We start from the raw sequence: 7,500 nt of genomic DNA on the forward strand, positions 1-7,500 counted from the left end.
ATTATTACAGTTAAACTGTAAAGATGCGACTATTCATCATTCTGTACTGTTTCCCTTGATATAAGACGTTGGCTGATGAAAACAAAAGAAAAAAGCAAAATTTCATTCTCCCAGAATTAAAGTTCACAAAGAACTAGATATTCACCGGACTGGAGAGACACTCTCCAGGTTTAATTCCAGTAGGAAGTATGGAAATCTTCCAGAGATGCCTGGAAAGCCCACATGTGGGGCAGATGGAAAAGGAAAAGAAAATATTGTGCACTCTCGTCCTTCGGGAAAGTTGATTATAATGAAACGCAGGTTTTAAAATTTTGTGAAGGAATCTTACTGGAATTGTAGCTCATATATTTCGAGGTACCATAAAAGTTTGGGAGTTAAAGTTAGATCAGCTGTAATTAATCTTATAAAGCGTTATGTAGAAAGGGTGATTATTTTATTTAGGGTAAATTCATTTTGCCGTTCATATGTTACAGGAACGGTAAGGACATTTTACCGTTCATGTGTTACAGGAACGGTAAGGACATTTTACCGTTCAAATGTTATAGGGACGGTAAGGACATTTTACCGTTCATATGTTATAGGAACGGTAAGGACATTTTACCGTTCATGTTTATAGGAACGGTAAGTACATTTTACCGTTCATATGTTAGGAACGGTAAGGACATTTTACCGTTCATGTGTTACAGGAACGGGAAGGACATTTTACCGTCCATGTGTTACAGGAACGGTAAGGACATTTTACCGTTCATGCGTTACAGGAACGGTAAAGATATTTTACCGTCCATGTGTTACATTAACGGTAAGGACATTTTGCCGTTCATATGTTACAGGAACGGTAAGGCTGTGAACCAGTGCAAATTTATCAGAGCATGAGTGATGTTCGAATTTCTATAAACCGTTTTATCTACTCACGAAAAATGTGAGAACAAATATTTACAAAGATTCATATTTTGCTTTGCACTGAACCCCAGGTAACTAAATGGGTTATTTGGGGTTCACTTATTCGTGTGTATGTTTTGTTATAAATTATATATATATATATATATATATATATATATATATATATATATATATATATATATATATATATATATATATATATATATATATATATATATATATATATATATATATATACATATATATATAATATTTATTTATTTATTATATTTATATATGATATATATATATATATATATATATATATATATATATATATATATCTATATATATATATATATATATATAATCCACACATCGGAAAAAAAAGGCTAACCACTAGATTCCATATATATCGTTTAGCTTCTAAATGCAATTAAAACTTCAGTTTCGGAAAGTAAAAGCACAAACTTTTCAATTATAAAATTCATTCCTCTCCATAAGAAAGATAAACATAGTGGAAAGGACATTTATACGGAAACAGGAAATCTCTCTCTATCACAAAACCACCAAACAGTGAAGAGAGAGAAATGACGGAGAACTGGGAAGATAGGGAAGAAGAGGCTGAGGTTCTATAGACGTTACCCTTTGAAGTTAACGTAGCTGGAAGACGCACTGAGCTGGAAAGAGTCAATATTTCCATGTTCGAAGAAATGCTGGAATTACCTTTAGTACCAAGAGTCCTTTTGGAGTTGTTCAGTGAAGCTTAGTTACTCGAAGATGCTGGAGTGAGCGCAAGACGTATGAATATTAGTTATAACATATATTTATTGCTTTATTTATAGTGATCTTTGTAGATCAGTGGTAGCGCGCTGGGCTAGCATTCTCAGTGTCCGTTTCGATCTGAGCCTGCAGCCAGTCAGTCGACCTGGGTGGGAATGGATACCAGCATCATTTGTGATTTGTCCCTAGAGAGTGACTGAGTAGTAGTTGGTATATATATATATATATATATATATATATATATATATATATATATATATATATATATATATATATGTGTGTGTGTGTGTGTTTGTGTGTGTGTGTAAAATAATATAAAAGTTCTCCCGTTTTAAAAATATATAAAATACAAAAGAGCTCTCATTCTAAAACCAAAGGAAGTCCCCCCAGAACCTACCACAGTACTACCGCCGTGAGGGCATCCCCCTGGGCGAGCGTCTACGGAAGTTTTTTATGGGATCCTAATCTTTAAGGGGGAAGCAGAAGAGGAACACAAACAACCCTTTGTTTTCCTCTTGTTTACAGACGAGTGTTTATGATATTGGTCGGGAGGACATTACATGACGTAAACAAAGTCGAGTTTATGCTCTCTCTCTCTCTCTCTCTCTCTCTCTCTCTCTCTCTCTCTCTCTCTCTCTCTCTCTTCTCAGGTTCTGTAAGATTTGTTACCTGGTCAATGATTGTTGCCTTTGATTTATAACTTAGGTTGAGATAGTTTGAGAGTAAATCTCTCTCTCTCTCTCTCTCTCTCTCTCTCTCTCTCTCTCTCTCTCTCTCTCTCTCTCTCCTCAAGATTCTGTGAAAAAAAAAATGTTACCTGGCTAATGAATATTGCCTGTGATATGTATCTTAGATTGAGATAGTTTGGTAGGAACTCTCTCTCTCTCTCTCTCTCTCTCTCTCTCTCTCTCTCTCTCTCTCTCTCTCTCTCTCTCTCAGGATTCTGGAAAAAAAAATGTTACCTGACTGATGCTTTTTACCTTTGATATATATCTTAGCTTAAGATGTTTGGAAGAAAAGCTCTCTCTCTCTCTCTCTCTCTCTCTCTCTCTCTCTCTCTCTCTCTCTCTCTCTCTCTCTCTCAGAATCGTCTTTTGATGTGGCGGTTGAGTTTGGAGGTTAATGGAGAATTGTTTTCGCGTTTAGATGTGAAATGGTTTTTGTAATTGTTTTTTTTTTTCTTTTTTTTTTTTGTTAATTATATTTTATGTTTTTTATGTCTGTCGATTTTCTCTTTGGGTTTTTGGCTTCAATAAAACCTGGAATTTCTCGGTAGGTTTTTCTTATTCGTCATTATGGTTTTAGTATTTTATTTTGTTTTTTTTTTTCTATTTATTTTTATGATCTTTTTGTGGCTTTGTGGGAACTCTTGCAAAAGTGATAATTGCAATGTAGCTCAAGGTTTGTTTCCCATAATTTCAGATTTCAGTTTTATATTTTTATGACACATTCTTTTTTGTAAAAAAGAAAATCTTATGGTTTGAAATGTTCTAGTTTCTGAGATGTGAATAGAGTCAAGTTCAGGAAAACTGAAATGTAATTGTTTTTTCATGCGTTTTATTTTGAATTTCATTGAAGAATGATCTAACTGTACTGTATAAGTAATGGTATTTTTTTTACTTTATTTTTCCATCTTGGGTTCCAATATTTTACTTATAAATGTGTCGTGATTTGATATATATATTTTTATTATGATTATTAAATTTACAATCTTTTGACAACCGTATTGCAATTAGCAGCAGCAGTAGTAGTAGTAGTAGTAGTATTAACAGTAGCAGTAGTATATTAGTAGTAGTAGTAGAAATATTATTATTAGTATCATCTAAGAGGTATGTTATCATCATTAATTCGATATTCTCTCTCTCCCAACAGTTTTATAATCTGGCGAAAACTTCCTCTAAACCTCTGGACAAGTCGCCTATATGTGTAGAGGGATCGCCGTTTGGTGAGTAGACCATTCGCCTTTTTTTTTTTTAGACATTCATTCGTAATTCAGGAGTAGACAGCGCTTATTTTTAAACAGACATCGTTTATTCTTAGCACTATTCATTATTTAGTGTGTAATTGAATCACGAAAATACGGAACATGATGAATATATGAATAAATAAAGGCAAAATCCACGAAGGAAAGAGAAAGGATGGAGTGCTGCAAGGCCTTTCGACTTATAGTCCTTTACTTATCAGACTCATAGGCCGTGTAATCTGGAGTAGACAACGCTCATTTTAAAGTAGACATCGTCTAAGGAATGACCAGCTTCAGATTGAAATATCTTGACTTCACGTACGGGCTGTTCTTTAGAGCAAGAGCCCGTGCAGGCATAAGGCCACCCAATCTTTGAATAACATCTCATGGGCGCATTGTTGCTCGAGAGGACCTCGATTGTCAGTGGCCTCCACTCTGTGCCTCGTCGTTGCCCACTTGTCAGGGTTCGTTTCGCTGTCCAGAGCAAATATTGGTGGAAGTGACGATCTCGAGAGTCAGCCGGTTTGATCAGTCCTACTCATCATCCACTCCAAAAATTGGGAATTCTCTATTCACCCTTTGTATTCCCAAATCATTTAACCTTCCTTATTGTAAGAGGCGTGTTTGGCAGCGCTCAAAAAGAACGGATCATAAGGTTAATTTGTTTGATCGGGCCTTTATACCACTCACTTCCAGAACCCAGAATTCTCCACCTCCCTGCGTGTTCCCTGATCGTTCAAGAGGAGGATCTTTTTATCCGAATAAGGGTTCGATGTCTAAGCAACATATTCGAAACTCGTTCCCTGAGGAATATGAACATTAACCTTGAACTAGATAGGACGTTCGTTCCTTTCTCTTGAGGAGTTTGGATGCTTTATGTCTCATCGCCTAATAAGGACCGCGTGCGTGTGTGCGGGCGTGGGCGCGCGGAAGCACACAAAGGGTGCACGAATACCGGCGGTCGTACCTTCGTGCATGAAAACGTTCTGGTTTTCGTTTTGTAATTGGTCGTGTTTATGAGATTTGGTTAGTTGTTGTTTTGTTAAGCGTTTGCGTTGAAAACGTTTAATTGATTATTATAAAAGTTTGATTACTTAAGTGTTATTATTATTATTATTATTATTATTATTATTATTATTATTTAGTTGGTAGACCCTCTTTCAAACATGTAGTATGGAAGATGATAGCTGCATCAGCTGCACTCAATTTATACGAGTATAAGAGTTTTCTCTATCTGTATTATTATTATTATTATTATTATTATTATTATTATTATTATTATTAAGTATTTGTAACTTTGACATGAAACAAGCCTAAAAAGTCGGTGATTTGCAAAGTCAGCCTCCGCAAAACAAACGGCTCAGGTGTGAAAAGCCTTGAAAAAGCCTGAAAATAGCGATCAGACCTCTTAACCAATGAATAACAAATAGTGGTAATTTCACAAGTACGTTGAAGTAATCAGGCATAAACAGCAATGTATAATTTATAACTTTCTATCCGTTATAAGTTTTTATTCCATAGACTTTTTCTGCATTATACAGCAATATGACAAATGCAGTTGTCTATGTTGGGTGAATAAAATAAAATATTTTAGTGTGCTTTACAGAGAGAGAGAGAGAGAGAGAGAGAGAGAGAGAGAGAGAGAGAGAGAGAGAGAGAGAGTCTTCTGATGTCGTTTACGAAATAAAATTCGGGTAAGGCCCAGAAATCGATATATACCATGTGGTCTCGGGTCAGGTTCCGGAAAAGAGAGAGAGAGAGAGAGAGAGAGAGAGAGAGAGAGAGAGAGAGAGAGAGAGAGAGTCGTCTTACATCGTTTACGAAATAAAATTCCGTTAAGACGCCCAGAAATCAATATACGCCATGTAGTCTCAGGTCAGGTTCCAGGTGAGAAGAGAGAGAGAGAAAGAGGGTCTTTATTTAACTCTCAGGTCAGGTTCCAGGTGAGAAAGGAAAGAGAGAGAGAGAGGAGGTCCTTATGTAAGCTTAATTAGACCGCGATTCCAGTTTGCATTCAGTATGTTAATTTAATTCCTGGTGGATTCCAGTAATTCCGGGAAATTCATTCCCGTCTCTCAAACATTAAATGGAAGGTGGTTTTGGCACGTTATATAGACACTGGACTCTCTCTCTCTCTCTCTCTCTCTCTCTCTCTCTCTCTCTCTCTCTCTCTCTCTCTCTCATTTCTTGACGCTGAAGGTTGTAAAACGAAGCCACTCTGTCTGAATGGGGGAAAAATTTCCGCTATGTTTAATATAAATGATGGTGGTCCTGAGATGTAAATCATGGAGTGTTTTTAAGACTTTTTAATAATGGAGTAAATTGATGATTTCTTTTCACATTCACATACACGCACAGAAAGTTTTTTTTTTTCTTTGCTTTTAATGGTGTGTTCTTTCTTCTTTTTCTTTTCTGTAGCGCTATATCTTATTATTGGTATACCTATATATATATATATATATATATATATATATATATATATATATATATATATATATATATATATATATATATATATATATATATCAGTAACTTATTTTCTTTTATTGAGCCAACTCATATTATATATATATTTATATATATATTATATATATATTTATATATATATTATATATATATTTGTATATATATATATATGTATAAACTTTCTTCCATAATATGAGTTGTCCCAAGAAAAAGAAAATAAGTTACTGATATATATATATATATTATATATTCAGTATATATATATATATATATATATATATATATATATATATATATATATATACTGTATATATCTATACATACATATGTATATATATACACACACTTACATACATACATACATACTTTCTTATGAATGTATGTATGATGTACGTATGTGTGTTTGTGTGTCCTACAGGTATGCGAAAATTATGGTTACATGAATCTTAAATACTTGAAAAACCGTAATTTTCTCGTTACAGTGGAATGTGAATAAATTTCTAGAGGAATTCTCCCTTCTTCAAGCTGTCCTTTCCCCTCCCCCCTCCTTCTAGTCCCTCTCATCCCTTCCCTACCCTTCCCCCAGTGACTTACTGGCATTCTATCAGGAGGTGGGGCCAAGATATCTTGTGGGGGGGGGGCCAAAGAAAATTACACGAAAACCAATGTACCAGTTCTGTAATTAGTAAAATTACTATTCTCGAATGTATACATCGATGTGAATGAAGGAAATTAATAGTGTTAGTAATTAGTAAACCTGTATTTGAAATTACAGAGCTCAATTTTCAATTAATTTTCAACTCTTACTATATGCAAATGTATCAAATACTGTAAGGGTTCAAGTTTAGCTACAAAGGGAGTTTCAACTGGGGGGGTCAGTGGGGGGCCAAGCATCTGACTTGGGGGGCTGGCCCCCCGTAGCGACGCCACACTGCCTTCCCCTCCCATTCCCTCTACTTCCCTGCGTATAACGCATGCCGCATATGTAGGGCTAAGGTTAATTATGCGACAAGCTGTTACCTTTATTGAAAATACAAGAGTTTAATATCTTTTTTTTTTAATATTAACGATAAGGAAAATTTTATAATCATAATTATAATATTGAAAAAAACAGAAAAATACTGAAATAATAACTACAACAGTAACAAGAATAATTATAACAATAAGATTAATTACAAGATTTTTCAATACACTTAAAGCAGATTTGATTTGTAGCACATAGCATATACGAATATTTTGTTTGCTGACTAGGCTCTAAACTCTTCGTTAATTTTAGGAATTTCTTCTTCTTCTTCTTCTTCTTCTTCTTCTTCTTCTTCTTCTTCTTCTTCTTCTTCTGTCGACTCTCCGTGAGGAACACGCACCTGCATATCACGTTATATTATGATTTGGCCTTGACCTTTTTCAAG

General features: G+C 34.7%; 1 protein-coding gene across 32 annotated transcripts in view; it reads left to right on the top strand.

The window, feature by feature from the left end:
- Nucleotides 1-7,500, top strand: part of Ack-like (activated Cdc42 kinase-like) — a 290,732-nt gene that overhangs the window by 182,836 nt on the left and 100,396 nt on the right. For 28 of the 32 annotated variants that reach the window (XR_010856904.1, XM_067125703.1, XM_067125706.1 and 25 more), the window contains one exon: nt 3,535-3,607. The exons of the other annotated variants lie outside the window; for them this stretch is intronic. The gene's annotated coding sequence lies outside the window, so the exon portion shown is untranslated. The remainder of the gene's footprint in view (nt 1-3,534; nt 3,608-7,500) is intronic. 32 annotated transcript variants of the gene reach the window in all.

This window comes from Macrobrachium rosenbergii, chromosome 23 (genome assembly GCF_040412425.1).
Source record: "Macrobrachium rosenbergii isolate ZJJX-2024 chromosome 23, ASM4041242v1, whole genome shotgun sequence".
NCBI classification, from domain to species: Eukaryota; Metazoa; Arthropoda; class Malacostraca; order Decapoda; family Palaemonidae; genus Macrobrachium; species Macrobrachium rosenbergii.